Source organism: Passer domesticus, chromosome 4, assembly GCF_036417665.1.
Source record: "Passer domesticus isolate bPasDom1 chromosome 4, bPasDom1.hap1, whole genome shotgun sequence".
In the NCBI taxonomy this organism is placed as follows: domain Eukaryota; kingdom Metazoa; phylum Chordata; class Aves; order Passeriformes; family Passeridae; genus Passer; species Passer domesticus.
In genome coordinates, this window is record NC_087477.1 from 33,844,928 (window position 1) to 33,866,879 (window position 21,952).

The following is a 21,952-nucleotide window of genomic DNA, read 5'->3' on the forward strand; positions in this document are numbered from 1 at the left end:
AGTTACATTCCAAGATAGGTGGCCAGAAAAGGCCTAGGCATCAATGAAATATTCCTTGCACTTCACTTCTTTCCAGAGTGCCTGTCATATGTCCATAGTGAGCAGTACCTTTTTCATTGCAGCTCATATGAAAGAGAAAGGAAGCAATTTTTTATTCTGCATCAACTCAGGCCCAGAAATTACAAAGAAATATTTCCACAGTATGCATGCTTACAAATCCCCAGCCACCATAGTGAAGTGGATTTTAAATCAAAGTAAATGTAAATTTTCCACTAAAAAAATATTTAAAGTGAGAAAAAAGGAGTTTTTCTTGAGTATGGGTTATATAACCACTTTCAAAAACTGTATTAGAGCACTGCAAAGTAATTTGCACTTTTTACCTTCATTTTGATCAGCTTCAATTTCTCTATGTGGGCTTTTTCCCCATTTAAGACATTGGCACTGTTTCTTACTTCAAATAATGTACTGAAATTGGAAGAAGAATTACAATAATTAGAAGTTATGACACTTATATTCTCAGAATATCAGATAGAATTGGCTGCTGCCTACTGGCAAAATTCACCTGTTAAAAATATTAAATGAATAGAGCTCTGGGTCCTGATAACATGTATTTACATTCCCATTTTTGTCTTTCGGTTTGAAATTTGGCTACATTAAATGCTTCATTTATTTTTTCTTAAATATTTTCTTAAATGTTTCCTTGATTTATCAGTAATGATGTCCACTCCAGGAATTTCCTAGCAGTCAACAAACATTTAGAACAGAAAATTCTTCACTTAGGGTTCACTAGTACTTAGATATTTTTAGAAGACTTGCAAAGTGTTCTTGTATTTCTAGATTTTTCTAACCCTGGCATGTCTTTCCTTCATGAATGTAATGGACTATGGATGGTTGGATTACTTAAGAACTACCGGTGAATATCTCCAGTAGATGGACTTGATAATCTTCGTGGGTCCCTTCCAACTCAGGTGATTCTATTATTCTATTTTTTTTTCCTGTTGAATTTAAATTAAGCTCAGGGAAAATATGGGCTTTCACACCTCTGTTACTTATTTATATCCTTCTGAATAATCTGTGTAGTTCTAAACCTGAGAGAATCCCTTGTGGTAGGGCGAAGCAGAATCCTGGCAGGTTTGATGAACTTCCTTTATGGAAAAGGCCTATCACAGCACTGAGTGGCAGAGGAAGGGGCACTTAAACAGCTGCTGCCAAGGCAATAAAATTAAACTATTGGATTCAAGACAACAGTTAGACCCACACTTTACCTTTATTGGGATTGATGATGAACCATTTAGAGAGGCAATCCAATCATATTGCAATGAGAGTGTGTGATGCTGTAATTTTATGGTTTGCATGGCCTCATTTAAATTACTAATATTTTACAGGTACAGTAGGAAATTGGAGCTATGTCTTCATTATCATTTCTATATTCATTAGCAGTAATGAATAGATGTTATGGAATAACATTAAAACAATGTACTTAGCAAAAAGGAAACTAAAGGAAGCACTGCCAGGTTCCCAAGGGCAGCATGTGGTTTTGCTCTGAGGCACAGCCTCCTAGAAACCAGAGGCACAGTTATCTCAGAAACCAGAAGCACCCCACTGTTAGGCAACTGGTGAAGGACACTCACCATGTCTAATCCAGGATGTATTTCACTGAATCATAGAATCATTACTGTTTGAAAAGAGCCCTAAAATCATTGAGTCCAACCATTAACCCAGCACTGACAAACTTGTCACTAAACCCTGTCTCTATGCGCCACATCCACATTTTGATTTTTGAACATTTTCAGGGATGATTTTGAACATTTCCACCACATTCCTGGGCAGTCTGTTCCAATGCTTAATTACTCTTACAGTGAAGAAACTCTTCCTAATATCCAATCTACACCTGTACTCGTACAACTCAAAACTGTTTCATGTTGTCCTATTGCTTGTAACCCGGGAGGAGAAACTGAGCCCCACCTTGCTCTTACAGGTAATTGTAGAGAAAAATAAGGTCCTGCTGAGACTCCTTTTCTCCGGGTTATATACCCCCAGCTCCTTCAGCTGCTCCTAATAGGACTTGTGCTCCAGACCCTCCACCAGTATCTTTGCTCTTCTTTGGAGACACCAAACAGCTTACAGGACTTGCATGAAGACCCAGCACAGGCCAGTCACATGAATGCGTAAGTTTTAGAGCATTTTAGAGCATCTGAAATATTCCCTGGTGCACCCTTGTCCAAGTAAGCAGTGACTGCCCCACATACGCCTGCCACATATTGCCCAGATTGTCTGATGGGGACAACTACTTGAAAAGAACATCTCTCCTGCCATGGGCTGGTCATGCAGGACTGACCTGCTGGAGAGATCAGCCTGGTCTTCTACCTCCATGCCAAAATGCAATCTTTTTGTGCTGCTGTGAGAAGTTATCTCATCCTTGAGTGTTCTTGATAATTATTATATTACTTGATGTAATGTAACAAGCTCCCACCTCCCACATATGCTGCTCTGAGGTCAATTAAGAGCTGTAAGCTAGAATTCACTGGCAGGGAAACTAAAGCTAAGAGTAAATTAAAGGTTCTTCCCAAAGTCAGATGAGAAGTAATGGACAGGTCTACTACTGTAATGAGACATCTTAGGCAGCAAGATATGAAGAGCTTAGGGATGATATACAGCCTATGTCCAGGACATAAAAGCTGGACTGGAATAAGTTACCTCTAGCACAGGTGCAGAAAATATAACCTGAGCAGCCTGGCCACTTGGACTCCCTTCTTTGGACTCACAGGTCTTATTTTCCATTGATATGGCAATGCATGATTAGAGGAAAAGGAAACAAATTGCATAATTACCTTTCTCTCATCCCAGTTTTTTTCCCCTTTCCTTATATTAGATCTTACTGGTTTTTTACGTCTGTGCTTTCATTCTATAGAAAAAATGCCTCCAATGAAAGGAGATGAAAAAGTCTTCCAAGAGAAGCTATTATATAAATCATTATTAGAACAGTAGTTAGCTAAATAAGGAAGAAAAAACTAGCAACTCAAAATGGCAATTCATCATCAAGTGTCTGCTGCTTTATGTGCTAACAGCCTTTCTCAGCTTCCTTTAAGCCATCTGCTTGTTTCAGCTATCTCTCCATACCACCAGGCTCTCCCACTGCACTCCTCTCCATCTCACACATTTGCCAGAAGATATCTCATCAGTACTCAGACTGGTAGGACTTTGTGTTTTACCTTCTAGACACTCTTGCCTTCTTCCACAAACATAATTGTTTTACCAGGTAGAAGTATCAGCAGATGCTGCTTACGCAGGAGAAGAACACTTGATTAGCTCCTTTCTGTGTCAGGAAGCACCTCCAAAAAGCTCCATTAAAATAATCACCTCCATTAAAATAAGGATGGACAACAGAGAAAATCAGCAGATTTTGACAGGCACAGACAGATGACAGGTAGTTAGGAATGACAATAATGCAGTGAAATGAGGAAGCAAATCACACACGGATTTTTTTTCCCTTCTTACCAACTACCAAGAGAAATTTTTCTTTTTCTATTTTAAAATACAGAATTTACTGGAAAAGATTTTGTTGTTGTCAGAGTAGTATTTTGCAAATGCATAGCTACAAAACTGCTGGGTAGTGGGAGGGAAATGCAAAGGAATTGCAAATGTAAATGTATAGGAGCATGAAGATTTGAGTATGCAAGCTTATATTCCAGACGTAGGGAAAATAACTATTACAGCAGTAAATCACAATGTTATAAGGTACAAAAATGAAGGCTAAGTATTTGCAACCATTTGCAAGCTGCAAACACTCAAGCCATGAAAATGTGGGTCATTATTTTAATAAATCATTAGGAGGAAAAAAATAGAGCAAGAAAGACAGAGTTTAGTACTGAGCTGAAAAAAGAATCTGGCAGAGGTGAGCAAGATGAGGGTGGATGACACACAAAAATGGATGGAGTGTAGTTTCCAAGGGTAGGAAAGACTTTGTCCCAGGAAGAATCAGGTGTGCCCAGCAGAGAGGAGGCCCCTCTGCAAGAAACAACGCTCACAGTGGAGACAGGCTGAGCTTAGCCTCTGCTCCCAGAGAAGATTTGTTTTATGGGACCTACAGGGGCCATTTAGTCTGCTTGCTCATTTTTAAGGAAGAAAACTTTAAAAGCATCTGTTTGATATTGGATTGCTGTTGAAAAGACAGATGGGCAAGAAAAGAAAGGTAAATGCTGGTTCCTTCCCATGATTTTTTATTTACTAACAAATACTGTTCTGACGGAAATTTCTCAACCAGAGAGTACCAGGTACTATGAGACCATTTCCATATTTACTTTTTTTTAGTGACCAATCAAATAGATATGGAGAGGAAAACTTGAAATAGTTTGGAGGCTTGGGTTGGCAGAGATGCTTTCCTGAAAAATGAATTTTGCTACAGGTATCCAGTATTTAATATAGTGCTCATAACACCCTGGCTTCAGATATTGCACAAAACATAATCCAAAAGCCACTACCCTGACATAGTTCAAGCTTGAAGGAACAAAAAGCCTCACAAAACTAAATTTAGGACCATTCAATTTTAATATCCTAAATTATTTAAAATACAACAGACTGTAATCATAGCCATTTAGACACACCTTAAGTAAACAGAGGTTAGTTCCAAATCTGCTGGCACTGAAAATCCAAAGAGTTTAAAACTTTCCTATCAGCTGTGGCAAGTGTAACTTGTTTGTGGAGAAACACAAAATACTATAAGAGGTGAGAGAGTCACACTTTTTTTCCATATATAGCTGAGGTCACTCCAGTGATACTTGTGGGGTCATGCCACTATTAGCAGGTACTGCAGATTTGATCAAAAATATTTTGAAATCATCTAGAATCTCCTTCTATTATGACTTTTTCCAATGATTTTTCTAGTGATTGCTTTCCTCAGTGAACTCCAGTTCTAGATCCATTCTTTATTTTTCCCTTTCATTTAAATTTTCTGATACTTACAACAAACAATAGACTATACATCTTCCTGTATTGAACAAGCCACTGATTTCAACAGTTTTCAAGCAGACTTTGTGGCATTAAATTCTTCACTGAAGCCTGTGAATAACATAAATGTATGCACAAAAAGCAGGATAAGTTTAAGAAAACACAAGGCTACCTCTATCAGTTAATATATTCACAATCAATATTTCGATTACACCTCCTTAAATCTGTGTCCTGACTGATCTGAATAATTTTCAAACTTTTGAGCACTCTGAGCAATAAGCGCATCTTCTTCCACACTTCACTCCATTAGTTTCCTTTTCATACGTGATGTCTACAGTTGTGCCAATACTGCAGGCAATGTTTTAAAGGCAACCGTAGGAGCTACCTTAAATATCATCCATTAACCACAAAATGAAAGATTCTATCACAGTGACAGAAATAGTAATTACAATACTCACTATCTTTTATTAAGCTTTAAAAGTAATTAAAGCTAAAATCTGTCACTGGCCTTATAAAAGTGATCATCTGTTTGTTTTTTAATTCTCCGTAAGTTAAACAAATATTTGATATTAATTAAAAATGTGTGTTTATACTTGCATTTTATTGGAAATAAATTTGTGATAGTGTGTATATGGATGGCTTTTTAGCCCTGGTAGAGAATAGACATGTTATTAAACACTGCAAAGTAATAAAGCCTGCTGTTCTGAGAAAGGGAAGGATGCCCTGTTGGCCGTCATGCTTTTGAGAAGCACAAGGGACTGTCTTGTATTCAGATGGCATAGAAGGTAGAACTGCAAAAGAGCAACGAATTAATTAGAGCAATCATTTTGAAGAGCAGTTCCAAACCCCATTTTAATTAGCAAATAAAGCAGAATACTAACTCCTTAAGAACTATTTTTGCTTCCTGATTTACTGGATGATGCTGGTTGCACTCTGCTTTGTTACAAATCACAAAATCTAGTGCCTCATTTTGCATGCAAAGTGCATTAAAGTACCCTCTTCCCCATTCTATAGGGGCCTTTAAGATATATTACGATGTAAAATCTGTACAACCCAGCACAATTATTTTCTAATTAGCATCTTTAAATGTTGCATTGTGGTCTGAATCAGTTTTAGTATTGCCAAAGAGTTCTAGAAACAGCCATGTCTGTACAACCCAGTCACACATGACAAAATTAAATTGGCACACTTCACTGTCTAGACCTTGTGCTCCTAGCAGTGATATCCAGCTCAGTACCTCAGAGAGAAGGCTCAGCTGTCACTCACTGACCCGTTAACGCTCAGGTTGCATCCTGCAGTGTCATAGCCCTCATTCTTACAAAGATGGTTCTCCCTGGAGATCCCCAGTACCTCCAGGAATGAGGGAAGGACAGCCATGACAGCAGCACTGTCCAACAGGGCAGCACAACATAGCCTGAGAGCATCCTGTGCCAGCATCCCAACCTAGAGCTGAAATCCTCCTTGCAGCCCTGGTGAGGCACCCACAAATGGGATAGCATCACTAACAAGCTGTAGCTGTCTCCTCCAACATCATACACATGAAAAAGGCCTTTGGTACTGCAGCAACACACTTTGCTCGATTTGTGCTGTGGACCCTTCCAGTGAGGTGTCAAATGAAACAAACACCTGCTGCTGCTTCTCAAATGTAAAGGGGAGCCATTGGGAGAGTAAGGAAAATGCAATAAAAAGCCATTGCTTTTCCTCTCTTTATCCAGGGTCCTGTTACTGCCTGTACACAAAATAAATTGAACATACTGCAGTGGAGTGTTTAACACAAAGGTAATATTGCCTCTGGCTTTTGGGGGATTTACCCTCTGGTGAAAAAAACCACAGGTGAGTTCACTTGGAGGAGAAGCTAGTGTCAACATCACCCTGCCTGTAGAGCTCGGGCACATTTCCCCAATATGCCAGAGATTCACTGCATATATATGATTTAGGCCATGCTGTGTGCACTGGAAAAATAAATTGTATTTTACCTGTAGTAGTGTGTGGGTGTGTGTACATAAACATATGAGTACAGGTCAAAGAATGTGTGTATGTGTATATGCATGCATGCACATAGGCAGAAAAAGGAGAAAAAGAAACAAATCAAACCAGACTGAAACTTAATGGAAAAGATAAATTCAGACACGATTACAGCTGTGAGGTGAAAACAAAAGTCCCAATTTTGTTTGTTATGTGGAAAACAACCTAGTAACAAGGTTTTATTTCTAAATATTCACACTTCTCATTTTCTATCTTCTCAAAAAAATACACCCATGACAGCCCATACAAAAAAGTCACAGAAAAGAAGAAAGAAATGTAAGAAATTAATACAAACATAAACATAAAAATAGTTATTTTTTTAAAGAAAATAATTAATTGTTGATCCTGCTGCAGGGGACTCCAACTCAGTTAATTGCAGACCCCATGTTTCAGCCTCTAAGTCATGTTCACTAGAGGACAAAAAATGATGCAATAGAATTCCTCTCGCCAAGTTTTGAAAACAACAAGAAAAAGAAAAACCCAATGAAAAGAGCAAAGGATGAACACTTGACTCCACTTTTTCTGCTCTACAGACTTGAAAGACAGATGCACTCTGCTGCTTAAGGTGTATCATGAAAATATTTCTGGTTCACAAGTAGGCATATGATCTCAAAAAGAAAAGATCAAAAGCCCAGTTTATAGAATTAAAAAATATTGGAAAAATTCTTTTCTGTGTGGCCAGTATACAAAACATGATTTATTCTTTTTCAGCACCTAGGTTTGCCCAGCACTTAAATTTGGATCTGTTTCCCAAGCTCAGCCCACCTGTTAGGCACGTGCCTGAATGAAGTGTGTGTTTATGCCTTACCAAATCCAGAGAAACATTAATTTTACTACATGGACTTTACATCGTGTCCACATGGGGGCCAATTAGTGCTAAACATCATCCCTGCTCTGAAATGTGACCTGGGGTAAATGTGTACCCTTGGGCTGAATGTTTGCACTTCAGTAACTTTAAACTCAAGCTGTCTTCAGAGTGGTTTAAGTCCTCTCTGCCATGGTGTCACAGGGGAGTAATGACTCTCGCTTTAAATGGAGTTATTTCTGGTGCACACTCCCCAGCAACTGCTCTCCTGGACAGACCAGACAATGAGCATCATTGCTTTGTAATTATATGATCAGAATCATCTGGGTTGTCCTAGTGTCCTTAATGAGATTGAATAGGAGTAGCTGAGATTCAGACAGATGTTACAGAGATTTCCTCATCGAGCAATTCTAATTATAAAATAATAATCAACTGCAGAATTTTTAAAAAAATAGATACAAATGTATTATGCTAATATATACTTGAGCCACCATTTCAGAGCAAAATTAATTAGGATAGAATGCAACTCTCTTTTTCTTTGGGTACTGGCTTTGCAGAGCTACTAACACTGTTAAGCAGGAAGGATGCTATGCAGGCACTGAAGCCAGTTAATGCGATTCTACTTCCAGAAAGGAAGCAGATCAGTTGAATATAATGGCACCACATTATAGGCTCTCACTTTTCTTATTAGACACACACTTTGAAGGTTGAAAAGGGGATTTATTTATTTCATGCAGCACTATGTGTCTAGAGGTTATTAGTGATTAAAGTACTATTTTGGGATTTTCCGTGACAATTTTCTCTGTGGCATAATTTCACTATAACCAATGAAATTATGGGAGGGAAGAATTTGGCCTTATAGACCTTAAAACTGAATGTTTCTGTCAGCATTTCAAGGAGGTTAAATACTTGCAGAGTGTTAAATTTCAAAGTTCAGGCATTGAACGGCACTGTCAGCTTAATGCAAGGCTGTAATCACACAGCAATGGTAAGGCCCACAGCCACATGATCAGAAAGGAGTAGGACATCCCCTCACTTTAGAGAGACTTAAGGTTATTCCCCCTTCCTGCTCCTCACTTTGAGGGGTGGGATGCACTTGTGTATTGCTTTTCTCCACATGGTGGTCACTAGAAGGAGACTTGTGAAGAACCAACAGAGGGTTCAGCCTGCAAAGGTAACTTTTTGCCTTGTGGGGAAATACAGTGGCTCAGCTGCAGCAGAAAGTCTCCATCTTTTTGAAGTACAACCAGACTGCACTAGCTATTCTAGCTGGCAGCTGCTGCCCATGGCACAGTGCAGAGGGATCACAGGAGAGCCTGGTGCACTGCAGCTGCAGGGAGCTGGCAGCAGTTGCTGAAAGCGCTGCTGTCCTACAGCACAATAGGGTGCTGAGAACCGCCCTCCCACATCCTGTATCTTACTCCATTTTCCCCTAAACTCTCCTGCAATCTCTTTCAACTTGGAGTGGGAATAAACTTACGTCTACCAGGAAAACTGTTGAGCTGTGACTGTATCCCTTTCTTGAGGCAGCAGCAAAAAGGAATGCCAGAGATCAAGAGTGCCAGTTACCATGCTTGAGGGCAATGAGGTATCAAAAACACAGCTTGAGATTATGCTTAATTCATAGAGGTAATGAATTGTCACCTTACTCCTAATAATAAAAAGCACAGAGGAAGTTTGAGTCAGGGAAATTAAAAAAAAAACAAAACACAATATTACCCATTGCCCATTTGGCCAGAATTGTACACTGAATGTATGACACCAAATGCTCATGTTATAGTGTTGTTTCATATATATATATCCCATTCTTCTTCACTTCTCAAATGAAAAAACCCTCATGTGGTAAACAATACTGTCAAACACAGCTTATGCCAGGAAAGGCAATGTGCTCAGATATACAGTTTTTTCCAAGTGTTACTTGGGCTTTTAGTCATATTTTAGTTGTACTGCACTAATATCTTACTCATCTCCCTCTCGTTCTTCATATACATGTCTACACACATATTCATACCTGCACTACCCAAGTATTCACTTGCATAAATACATAAACACACAAATATGAGGGTATGAAAATGGAAATAAAATTAAACAGCATCAGAGTACAACAAAGCTGTCAGGCTGATACCTTAATCATAAAAAAAAAAAGAATGCACAGATCAAATAATTTAGTAATATAGGCAACATGCACTAAGTCCCATGGTCTTTTGGACAGGGGGAAATAGATCATTTTTCCCCAAGCGGATTTGGTTTTTCTCACGGCGTCTTGGTATCTTGAAACCCACTTGTTACACCACCCAAGAATTACTATAGAATTTTCTGGGCAATGTATATTCTCCTGCTATGGTTTAGGTTACCTTGCTTCCAGAAAATCTACCACATGAAATATAACTTTGCAAGAAGAGGGAGCAATTATTTTAACAATGTTTCTGGAGAGTAAAAGCTATTAGATTTCACTTGAATACTTTTAGTTGCACATTAGTGAAATGATACTGTCGCTTTAGGAAGTCTATCATTTGCTTCCATTAGAGACTTGCAGGCTGCCAGCACCAACAGAGCCCAGAATAATTCCTACTGAAATTATAATACTAGTACTGGTAGCAAACCAACAGCATCTCCCTTGCTGAATGGAGTTCTGCCTCTTTCTTTGAGCACTGTAACATTTGGGAGCATATGTGAAGAAAAGTTTTTATATTTAGCATGTAAAGAAACTGCCTTAGAAAGCATATTTCTGAGGTCCTTGTCAATACATCTGATAAATGTACGCAATATTTATGCTTGTGAGTGACAGTATATACCACAGTCCTGTATTTCCAATTAAATCCTACTCATCTACAGTATCACTGTGCAAAGAATTGAGAGGGAATATCATGGGTGATCAAAAAGTCTTGGCAGTAGATTGTCTAGAGAAGAAGTCTTTTCAGGCATTGTTCTAGATGTAGAACATTTACTCTTGTGTATCTGTCATAGTCTGACTCATCAGCGCATTCGTTGGGAAATCTCAAAACTGAGAAAATCTTAAATTGGTGAAAAAAACCCACTGCAGTATTTTGGCTCACCCTCAAGCATACTTTGCTTCAGTATTCATATATGAGAAAAGTGCCACCCTTCAAAGAGAGACTGTGCAACAAAGGAAAATACTGTGGTGAGCTGATGGGAGACAGAGAGTCATGGAGGACTGGGCATGGAAGAATGGAAGACCTTCCAGACAATTCTCAGAAATACCCATTTCACCTCCAATTTAATTGGCAATAATGCAGAGAACTGACCTTACCTGAGTCTGTGCTTCATGGAACAAAAGAAATAAACAGCCTCTAACTTCAATCAAGGAATTAGGTTTTCTGATGAAAGTCCAAATTACATTTCTTAAGTTTAATTATGATTTTTTTAGCACAACCTCAAAAATTGCATTTGTTCCCAAAATTTTCTTTGAGAAAACAGACGCTTTGAGAAAACCACAGACACAAATAGGGAAACTACAGCAATGCACCCCCTCAAAACCACACAGAAAATTACTATTCTGAAATGTAATTTTCACCTTAATTGAAGCATTAGCTAATACTCTGGCCCTTACTGAAGAAACTCCAATCTGGAAAAAAATATTACAAATATTTCCATAGAAAAACTTCTTATCAAGATTTTTAGTCATATTTTGCTGTACTGTTACAGTTAGATGTAGCTGTATATACCTTTTTCCAAACAGCTCCTTGGTTCTAAGCCTTTGAGGTTCATTAATTCTCTCATGTTATGCATAATGTTGTTTTATGAGTAAGAAATATGATCTTCTTTTTGCTTTCTCTCACAAAATAATGTGTACCTCTAAAAGGTATGAAAGACAGTTCACTTACTGTACACTCTCATTTTTATATAATATTTTTCTGGTGTCTGTGGATATTGGCAGTTGTAAGTCGGCAACGGGAAAAAAATGAACCTAAAGGAACCACACTTGTCCTGATGTCCGTAACTTCTGTGTGGGCTACAGTTTGCAACACACAGACACTAGCTTTCCAAAGCAATGGCATGAAGCAATAATATCTATTAATGGACCATTGTTTGTATTCCTTTTTACCCTCCTGAAAACAGCAAAGATGGGGAGCAAAACTTATACAGCATTGAAAGTAATGTACTACTTTTGACATGAAAGATGAGAGAAATATAACTTCCATGGGACTCTGAGGATATCTTCCTATAGGAGTGTTTTTAGCCCTTGACAAAACCTGCCATTTAATAAAATCTGTTTACAGAAAAAAGCAATTATTATTCAATAATATGTTTTCGAGTCCAAGAACCAATAACTCATATGTGACAGAAGCCATAAAGCAGTGTTCAAAAGGAAAGTAAAATAATGAAAGTGAGAAAATCATAACAAGACTCAGCCTAGCCTGAGCAACATTTATTGAATCCATTTATGGACTTCTGCAGATGCCTTGCAGGACACAGGTGAAATTCCATGTCCAAACAGAACCTATGAAATACCTAAATCCCTGTTAGCTCTCAATATACATGATATTTAGGGCTTGCATACACTCTGCACAAAGTTAAATGCCATTTTCAGAGAAAAAAAAAGTGAGAAGTGTTTTACTGCCTAAAAGTTCCCTATTTAAACTCTTTTCTGTGCACAATATGTAATTTGTATTTATGACAGTTACTCAGACATTTCTCTAGAAAATTTAATTCAACTACAGAGTAACGCCCTCTGTTGTTAGCAGACAAAGCCTAATGCCATATTTGTTTCAAATGAAAGAATACAAAGCAAACCCTTTTTCTGTGGAATAACAATGGATTCTTCATGGTTTGTTGCAAAATTACATTATAGTAATGTAATTAATAAATTATGTTTCTTAGTGAAAACTAACATCCAGCTATGGCTGAAATAGTTAAGCATATAAGCAAACTTTTCCATGGAATAAAGCGATGTGAATTCTATTCTTGTTTGCTTTTTCATTCTATGTATTTGCAAGTTGTTATTGATGAGAAAAGACCAGTTATACCATGAGTTTGTATTGGCTCTAGAACGACAACAATCCTGCCCAAAATGCTACTTGTGCATGTGTACGTTGTGCATGTGATTTAATCTCGGCGGTCCTTATGAAATCATGGTGGAAGGAGTGAGCCATGCTCTTTGACAGGCAGCAGCATGTAAAAGTTATTCAAATTCTGTAATAGTGTTATATAAATATATATTTCTTTTTACACTCCTCATACCTTCTCAAATGTTCTGCAGATTACCAAAATCATAACCTTTTTTTCTGGTCTGGAAATTTATTAAACAATATAGTAGTTAAGGTCTACAAAAAATTGGTTTATATTTTATGATGTTAATAGCATTTTTTTTCTTCTTCAAGAAATCAGTATTTAAAAACCCCTATAATAATCAGTAGTTTGACTCCACATTGCACCATCCAGATCTACATTCACACTGGTGCTAAAGTATTATTACTACTCTAGAAGATAACATACAGAAGAATATTACTGAAATAATGAAACTTAATAAAATAATTACTATATTAATTATAAATTATCAAACAGAAGTAGAAAGAAACTTACACAAAGAAAGAAAACCTAATGCTCATGGAATTCTTATTGTGAATAAATTAGCTTCTCATATTTCTAAATAAGGCAGAATTTGTCTTCCACCACCTTCTTCCAAAAGTAGGGAGCAGGTGGCTATGTCATACTGGGAAAGGAAAACAGCAGTGTGAACACTCCATTTATTAGCATTATTCATATACTTTCTATCCTGAGGAGCATTGCACCACTCACTATTCAGCACCAGGGTATGAAAAGCGCACTCAGGCTTCAAAAATCAATGACAACTTGCCCTCTACCCACTGCTTTTCTATGGCAAGCAGCAAAAAAGCCACTCCTAAAACTCAGCATGCCATTTTTTAATTCACAGTTATGTTTCCACTTGAAGAGACAAGCCAAAACAAACTATTCCTCTCTGAGAAGCACCATGGGAATAAGTACCCTCCCAACTTCAATAATTATTAGGCAAGTGTTTCTCCATTCCTTCTTCCACTGAAAAAACAACCTATTTTTAAGGACAAGCTTGTGTTCTGCTGCCCTCTTTGCATAATTCATGGATGTCAACCTGCAGTTTGGCTGTGTCCAGCAGAAATCCAGCTTTGCTTTTCTGTGTCGGGTTGAGCCCTTTCACAGCTGTAAATGGGCTTGTGTTGCTACAGAAAGTGTCAGGTGAGGTTCAACAGCCAGAAGTACAACCTTTCTCAGCTGAGAATGTGCCTCTATTTCTGACTATTCCTTTACCATTTACAGCTACTGCAGTTAACCATAAAGAAAAGCATATCAGCTGGTATTGAGTCATTTAGACCTCCATAATTTCATTCCTCAAAACAAAGAGGAATGAGTTCATTTACAAAACATACTCATTGTAACTATCAAGATTTGTAGAGGAAGTAAACTTATCCTGATTCCCCATAGTCATATGGCCTTACAAGGTGGAAAATTTTTTTCAAGACACCATGTAACACATTGTTAAAATGTGTTCTTCTGACTGATTGGAATTGTAAATTATTCAGCTGAATTCTGCCAGTGCTATACTGTATTTAGTTTCTGTCTTTTAAGCACCAAAGGTATGGTGATACTTGCAAGGAAACGAATGACAGAATCCTGAAAGAAAGGAGAATGTGTAGTGAATAATGTACCATCATCCAAAATAAAAGACCATTTGGCAGAAGGAGAAATTAGAGTGGCACAGCTCACAATTCCCACTGTGATGAGCCTACACAGAACTTCATTATGTCAGAGGACTGACATGAGAAAGAGGTGTTCCCTAGACTCAGCAGCAGCAGCAGCCATGTGCCAAGTGTTTTAGATAGCCACAGGGATATTTATGGCATAGCTACACAGCCTAAACAGATTTAGCCAAAGCTAAAGCATTGGCTGAAATAACCAGGGATGAGCTTGCTCCTCAAGATGGAGATGATCAATTTACTTTTCAAGAGGAGAATATTTTTTTTCCAGAGCCCTGCTTTGTGCTGATCATATCTTCATGCCTAAGGAAACACCTTACAGGGAGCTGACTGTTATCAAGTGGTAAATGAATCTTCCCTCTGTGAAACTTTTCTTTCATAGGTGATGATACATAACTGAATTAATTCTTAATTCTCAAAATTAATTAACTGTATCTGAAGCATGAAAAGTTTTCACAAAATAAGAGTTTCATTTGATATATGAGTCCATCAAAACTATTGACAACTGTGTACCATTTATTCACAACAGTTGAAACTTAAGTGTCCACAGAGTAAATAGGTATCTCATGAGAACAGCTATTTACAGGTGCTTCTGGAAAATTTCTGCTTTCTTTAATAAACTGTTTCAGTTTCCAGGAGAACCCAAAATCTTCTACTTATTTTAGAAAATTAGAAATTTCTAACATAAGGCCTGTCTGAGTTTCCTCTTTCAGTTTCACAGTGAATTAAAAATAGTGGACTCAATGACAGAATTAATGAAACAAGTTAGGAGCCTATTTTTCTGTGGTGGCTTGGTGCCTGCTTTGAGTGGTTGCAGTGGGATCATATTTAGATTTTACTCAAGAAAGTACTTAAAAGAGACCAGAAATGTTATACTGTTCTGTAGCTACTTTTCCACGCCAATTAAAACTTATATTTATTTCTTGGTTTTCTTCCATTTATCCACAAAAGACTCCAAGCCACATCATTTTATCTGTTTTTACATCTTTCTGAGAATCTTCTCTTTGATATTTCTGTATAACCCATTAAAAACTAGTTTCTACATTGTTTTTCTTTCATTAGACCCATCTACCTAATATTCCTGCATTTTCCCACAGGAGGGAAATTCATGGAGGAATTGGTTCAGTCAATTTTCTTTTTCTTTCTTTTTCTTTCTTTTTCTTTCTTTTTCTTTCTTTCTTTCTTTCTTTCTTTCTTTCTTTCTTTCTTTCTTTCTTTCTTTCTTTCTTTCTTTCTTTCTTTCTTTCTTTCTTTCTTTCTTTCTTTCTTTCTTTCTTTCTTTCTTTCTTTCTTTCCTTTTCTTTCTTTCTTTCTTTCTTTTCTTTCTTTTTCTTTCTTTCTTTCTAGAATAAATGGGTTTTCTAGTGTTTAATTTGAGTCCAGCAATATCTTCTCCACCTGAGTACTCCCAGGAGATCAGCATGTGCACAACTGATGTGATAGTTATCAAATGTCAGACAAATGTGGAAGATCTTCTTAAAAGTTGAGTTAAATCAGGTTTGTTTATATTCTTCAGCTTAACAAAGTTTATATTCTTTTCATTTTACAAGAAACTTTCTGCAAATGCATGTAAAGTTTCGAAGAAACTTTTCCCTTGCCTCTGGAATACCATTGAAGGCCGCAGAAATGAAGAATAACTCTCAGATGAATAGTACCTCTGTTTTTTAATAAAGGATGCTATGTCACCAAGGGAAAGAACATTATTTGCACTGTTTTCATGCTGTATTTTTTAATACCTCAAATCTTTAACCTTTTGATTTCTATCCTTCACCAAACACCTGGTTAGAGCAGTCCCTCATTAAACTGCTCATAAACATGCAACTGTATTGTGAAGGAAATAAGCAGCAGTGTTCAATTTAAATAATAAAAATGTATATTTAAAAAGAAAACTCACTCAAAACCAGAAAAAATGCCGCAGCACTGCACTCAGAATAACAAAACTTAGATTTACTTGGAACAAGAAAAAGATTTTAGTAAACATCTGTGTTGTTCTGTTCCTTAAGTATGGCACTCATACCCTGCTGGAGAGGCAGCGATGAAGAACTCTTCTGCTGGAAGTACAGAGTGCTACAGACCTCTGACATATCTGCCCAGTGCAAGTGAACCAGCTTCAAGAAAGAAAGGAAGAGTAAACAATTCTAACTACTGATGGGGAGTAGCATAAGAAAAGTTCAAGTTGTTCAGTCATGGAATTTTGGATAGAAGAGTCTGCTACTCTGAAACTCTGATACCCTGAAAACACTCAAGTTTGCTGCTTTTCAGAAGGCCACACTAAAAACACCCAGACTCTTTATTCCAGATGAGTGATATAAGGATGAGGGGCAGGGACCTGCTTTTAAGAAATTTCTCACAGTTCTGATATGAGCACCTATAAGGAGAACATCACAAAGAATTTAACGGTTTCAAATAACTGTTGATGTTAAATCTAGAGAAAGTGGCTCATTTTCCAGGACTTTGCTTCTCTTTTACAGTCTCTATATAGAGTGTCTAATGTGCTCTAATGAGTAACTGTTGCTAAATTTCATGTTGAGAGAAATACAGGACTATTGGAAGAATAGGTTCTTGTATTACTTACATCTATCAATTTGGTGGATCTTCACACACAGCTGGTTTTGCTGTTCATGTTTTGGGTTCATAAAAGAGCTGAGCAGTGAATAAAGATTTCATCATTCGTGACTTCACTCTATTTTATTATCCATAAAAGATTGATGTTAAAGTAACATGTTAAGCTTAAGGATTATATGAATGCAGTCTTCAAAATTCAAAAGCAATTGTCTTAAGCTCTTAAAATCAAAATGACAGCACTGTGAAGCTTTAATCAATTTCATAGAGTTCCAGTTTCAAAACTCTGCTACACATTTCCAGATTGTGACTATTATTTGATCAAGATTTTCATGACTATATTTCCCCATTAAAACTTCGGTCTAAATTTTCTAGTAATTTCACCTAGTAATTTCATTTCTTTGCATTATGTATCAGTACTAAAAATTAATATAAATTTTCTTTCCAGTTTTGATATAATTTGACTGGGAGAAACAACAGCTAAGGCTTTAGCTCACTTGATTGGAACATGGTGTTAATAATACCAAAATCATGGGTTTGATCCCTGCATGGCCTATTGACTTAACAATTGGACTTGATGACGCTTGTGGGTCCCTTCCAACTCAAAATATTCTGTGATTTATTAGTCTAAAATCCTCTTAACAATGTTGCTGTGTCTTGCCTTTGTCTAGCAATGTTGTGTCATGTGCATTGCTACACTGATTATTTAAAAAAAATATTCCTTAAGAATATGTTTTCTAAGACTCTCGTAAATTTATATAAATATTAAGCATCATTTTGCCTGTGAAAATTAGCTAAGTACAAATATTTAAAATTTATTGGAGAAGAAATCAAGATACTGTGAAATTAAATTGTCCAAAGACACACAAGGAATCAAAATTAAAGGTCACTTCATGGGCAAAACAAGAAATCCTTCTGCCATTAAATTGGTGGAATGAGGCCAGGATCACAGTAAGACCTTCAACTGTTCAGCATTTGCTGAGGTGAGGTTTTAGTCTGCATGTTCCTCACACATTTCAAAGGTTTCTGAAGCCTTGAATACATAAGATCATAAATTACACAAATGGGAATTTAAAGGTGTTCATTTCAAACACAACAATGCACATATAGCCTTCAATTGTTTTGACTGCTATATGAAGAGTCCCCTCTTCAGTTATTGTGCACTCCAGGCAGAATGGTCTATTCAGAATATGCAAATATTAAAATGTGAAGCAACTTTCATAAAACATCAGTGTTTTGGCCAAAAAATTGACATTTTGAAAGATTTTCCCTAATTAATAAATTAAAGTAACTTGAACACACTGCTCTGTCTATAAGACACTAACATAAGAATTATTTATATTGGCATTAGAGCAGTGTCAAAAACTACAACGATCTGTAAAATAAGTCCCTAACTTTAAGAATTAATGTCATGAATTATTTTGATGCAGTGCTGGTTATTGTTTTCAGAGCTTCCATCTTTAATTTATATCGATTATTTGACATGTACAAGTTCATTCTCAGTGAATGTAACATCAAAATAACTGTATCAATACAAAGCAATGGAACTAACCATCTTGCAACTCCGACTTTAAACCCTGAATAAGTGTTTAAGAGAACAAGATAGGAGGGAGGATGCTACTAGCTGTAAATCTCTTTTGTGGCAGGTGTGCTTTATGTTGCATCTTGCTGCCTTTATCCTTGAATTGTTTCGACAGAGGCCATCCCTGGGGTGTGCTGAGGGCCCTCTGTGGGACAGCAGGGCATGTGGGCAATGCTGCACTGAGAGCCCCCCAAGTGGGGTGTGAATTCAGGACACAGACAAGCTGTTCACCAGAAATGAGGACCTTTCCTGCTCCGTAGGGCATTTGCAGAAACAGTCAAGCAGCTGGTTCAGCAGCTGGGTTCAGTTAGTTCGTAACTTCCTACATGCTTTGCAGAACAAGCTTATTAATTCTGTATGTAACATCCTCTAAATTCCTTAGCTATAAAAGGGCAGTTACAGTATTCAGCTTCTTCACCACTTTAAATTTTTTATATTTTAAAGTCTCCAGAATTATAAGTATGAACAGTGTCTTGCATAATTGGTTTCAGTCGCAGCTGGGATCTTGCTCAGAAACAACAGTAACGAGAACATTGTACACCACCACATTACACAGAGTAGTGACATGTCTCTAATCTCTGAGATCCTATTTGGAAGCAATTTCTAAATGAAATGGATAAGTAAAATATGTGCACATACTGTACACTGAAATGTTAAGCCTGCAAAATAAAGCTTTCAACAGATAGGAAGTACTGGGACAAGAACTGTTTGTACATTTTGCAATGCAATATTTTCTTTAATAATATATTCACTGATTTTCTAGAGAATCCTTCCAACATTCAATTGAAAGTACTTGCTTAGCACGTTATGAATTTCCTCTTCACTAGTTAGGGTACACCTTGTACAGCACACTCACTTTCGTCCTCTGCTGAATAGAGAACAAGCATTCTTACAGTCTTTTCTATGATGCTACTGTTAAATTATCCAAAAGCTTGTCTTTGCTCATTTTAATAACTCTGTGAAGCAAACACATGTTAACAATTCCACTTTACAAGAGAGTCTAAGGCATGGCATAAAGTTAAAACTTCCTACTGTCTCATAGTGTTACCTCTCCTCTTTGTCCAAACTTCCAGCAGGCAAGGCAAGATTAAGTAGTCACCACCCAGAAAGTCTGTCACTGATACTGAAGTTGAACCTCCCTAATCAATTTTTCTTTTATTCTCTACTTAGGCACAAAACATTATGCACTTATGAAACATTGCATGATGCATGGTAATAAATAATTTTAATAAATTCTTGTAATGATAATGATAACTCATAAATTATCTTATGGTTTAATTTCCTTGGGTAAATATATTGAAGCACAACATCTCATTTTCACTTCTGACCTGGGGTGAGAGTACAGCAGCATGACATTTACAACAGATTCTTCAATGGTAATTACCAAAGAGTTAATATATCAATTTAATTAAAATCCCATAGTGATGAACAGCATAAAGTATAAAATAGACGTTAACCCAATCCAAAACAAACAAGAGGATCAAGGCAGTCAGTTGAGTTAAAATGAATTAGAGTACTTGTCTCACCAGCTCAGAGGGATATTTTCTCTTTGGAGACAGTGTCTCAAAATGATGTTCATTATTAGACAGTATACAGGAATATTTGGAGTACCAAAATAAAGAAACAAAAAAAAAAAAGCAGGTTGGATTTTTTACTTGGTGATAAAAAACCTGTTGTTTCTATCAAGTTAATTTTCTGATAAAAAGAAAAATAAAGGTATGTTATGTCTTGCAGAAATTTCATCTACTGGTTCCACTGTAGAACTTCTAGTCTAAATTCCTGTAATTTCTAGACCAATCAGTTGACTCTGGATATTGTCAAGCTTCTCAATAGTTGCTAACAGTTTCTGCTGCTGAAGTTCTTTCTGTCTGAGACAATATTCTCATTTAGCAGATTAACAATTAACATCAGCAGAAGAGAGTTGATGTACATCAACAGAAAAGTCTTCTGCATTAAAATTTAACATCTGAGATTTCTCTTAATTTAGTCAAATTTTTTCTTCTTCCTATCTTAAGATCATCCATCCATCCTTTACATTTTGCTGAAGTAAAATATTAATTTTTCTTCAATATCATTTTATATAGCACAGAGAATGAGTATTTGAGAACCACAGTGGGAAAGAGGCCTTTAAGTGTGCAATTTGAGGCTTGGAGCAGGCAGAAAAGCAAAAGCAATTGCAAACACCACAGCAAAAACAGATTATTGAAGTGGATTACCTTGTGAAACGTGAATTCTGCTCTTAAGACACAAGCCTGACTAGTAGACTTTCTTCTCCAAACATCAGCACATTCAAGGACTAGGTCATGGATCCTGAAGAGAATTATTTTGACATATGAGATTTGGCAATGCCTAAGATTTGGTAAATGCCTAAATGGATTATTTTTTCCTTATTCCCCTTTTGAAAGTTTCTACAACCTCTTATTGCATGACTGGTATGTAAATTATTTATCTCACCTATCATTGAGCTGGTTCACTATATTGTCTCCCTCTATCAGATGAATGAAATCACTGACTTGAAAATGCTTTCAGCAATAGTTCTAAAGGCTTACATACAATACACCACGTTACATGAAACCAACATGAAAAGTTGTAGTGAAACCCAGGACTAGGTTAGATGCCAAGGAGCAGTACTGGGAGCTCTCAGAACAGGATCCAAGACAAGCACAGAGCCAAATGTACCCTAAGCACAACCGAGAGCACCAGCAATAGAACATGCTGCTGGGAGCAATCTGTGTCTTAAATATGGCTCCTGGGCTTGCAGTGCAGATATCTGGGCCTGTGTTCACTCAGATGAACGTGGCTCTAAAGCTGAGTGTGGTTTTCTGAGGACAGAGGGCTACATCTGTTTTAAAAATCAATCAGATGTCAGACTTTTAGAATTTTTTATTGGAGTTGATTCAAACCAGCAACTCTTACATGAAGAGTGTTTTAACCACAAGGCTATTTTACTTGGGAGACCCTAGAAATCAAAACTGAGCCAACAGCCTTTCAACTCATATCTAGCATTCCCCTTTCCAGGCAAGTGTTCCAGACTATGGATTCATCCCCAACTTTACTCTTTCTCCCTGACCTAGGAAATGGTTTTGTACTGCAACCGAATTTCAAGAACAGAGATATGCCTGTTCTGGTATCTATGGCTGGTGTCTAAACATTCATCTTTTACCTTGGAAGGAAAAAAGTAATTTTATACATGATCACAGTAAAATCATGTGAAAACACAGTACAACTGAACTTTCAGTCGCCCGCTTCATAGATAAATTCTCTAAATACTTGGTAATCAAATAAATGGGGTGTTTACTCTTCACACCAAGAGTAGGT

At 37.0% G+C, this 21,952-nt stretch overlaps 1 long non-coding RNA gene across 1 annotated transcript; it reads right to left on the reverse strand.

The window, feature by feature from the left end:
• Window positions 1–406: 406 nt before the first annotated feature.
• Window positions 407–20,947, reverse strand: LOC135300062 (uncharacterized). The gene is made up of 3 exons (XR_010361935.1): window positions 20,851–20,947; window positions 4,963–5,058; window positions 407–465 (listed from the first exon to the last, which is right to left on the reverse strand). It is a non-coding gene; the product is annotated as an uncharacterized LOC135300062 (long non-coding RNA).
• Window positions 20,948–21,952: the final 1,005 nt, after the last annotated feature.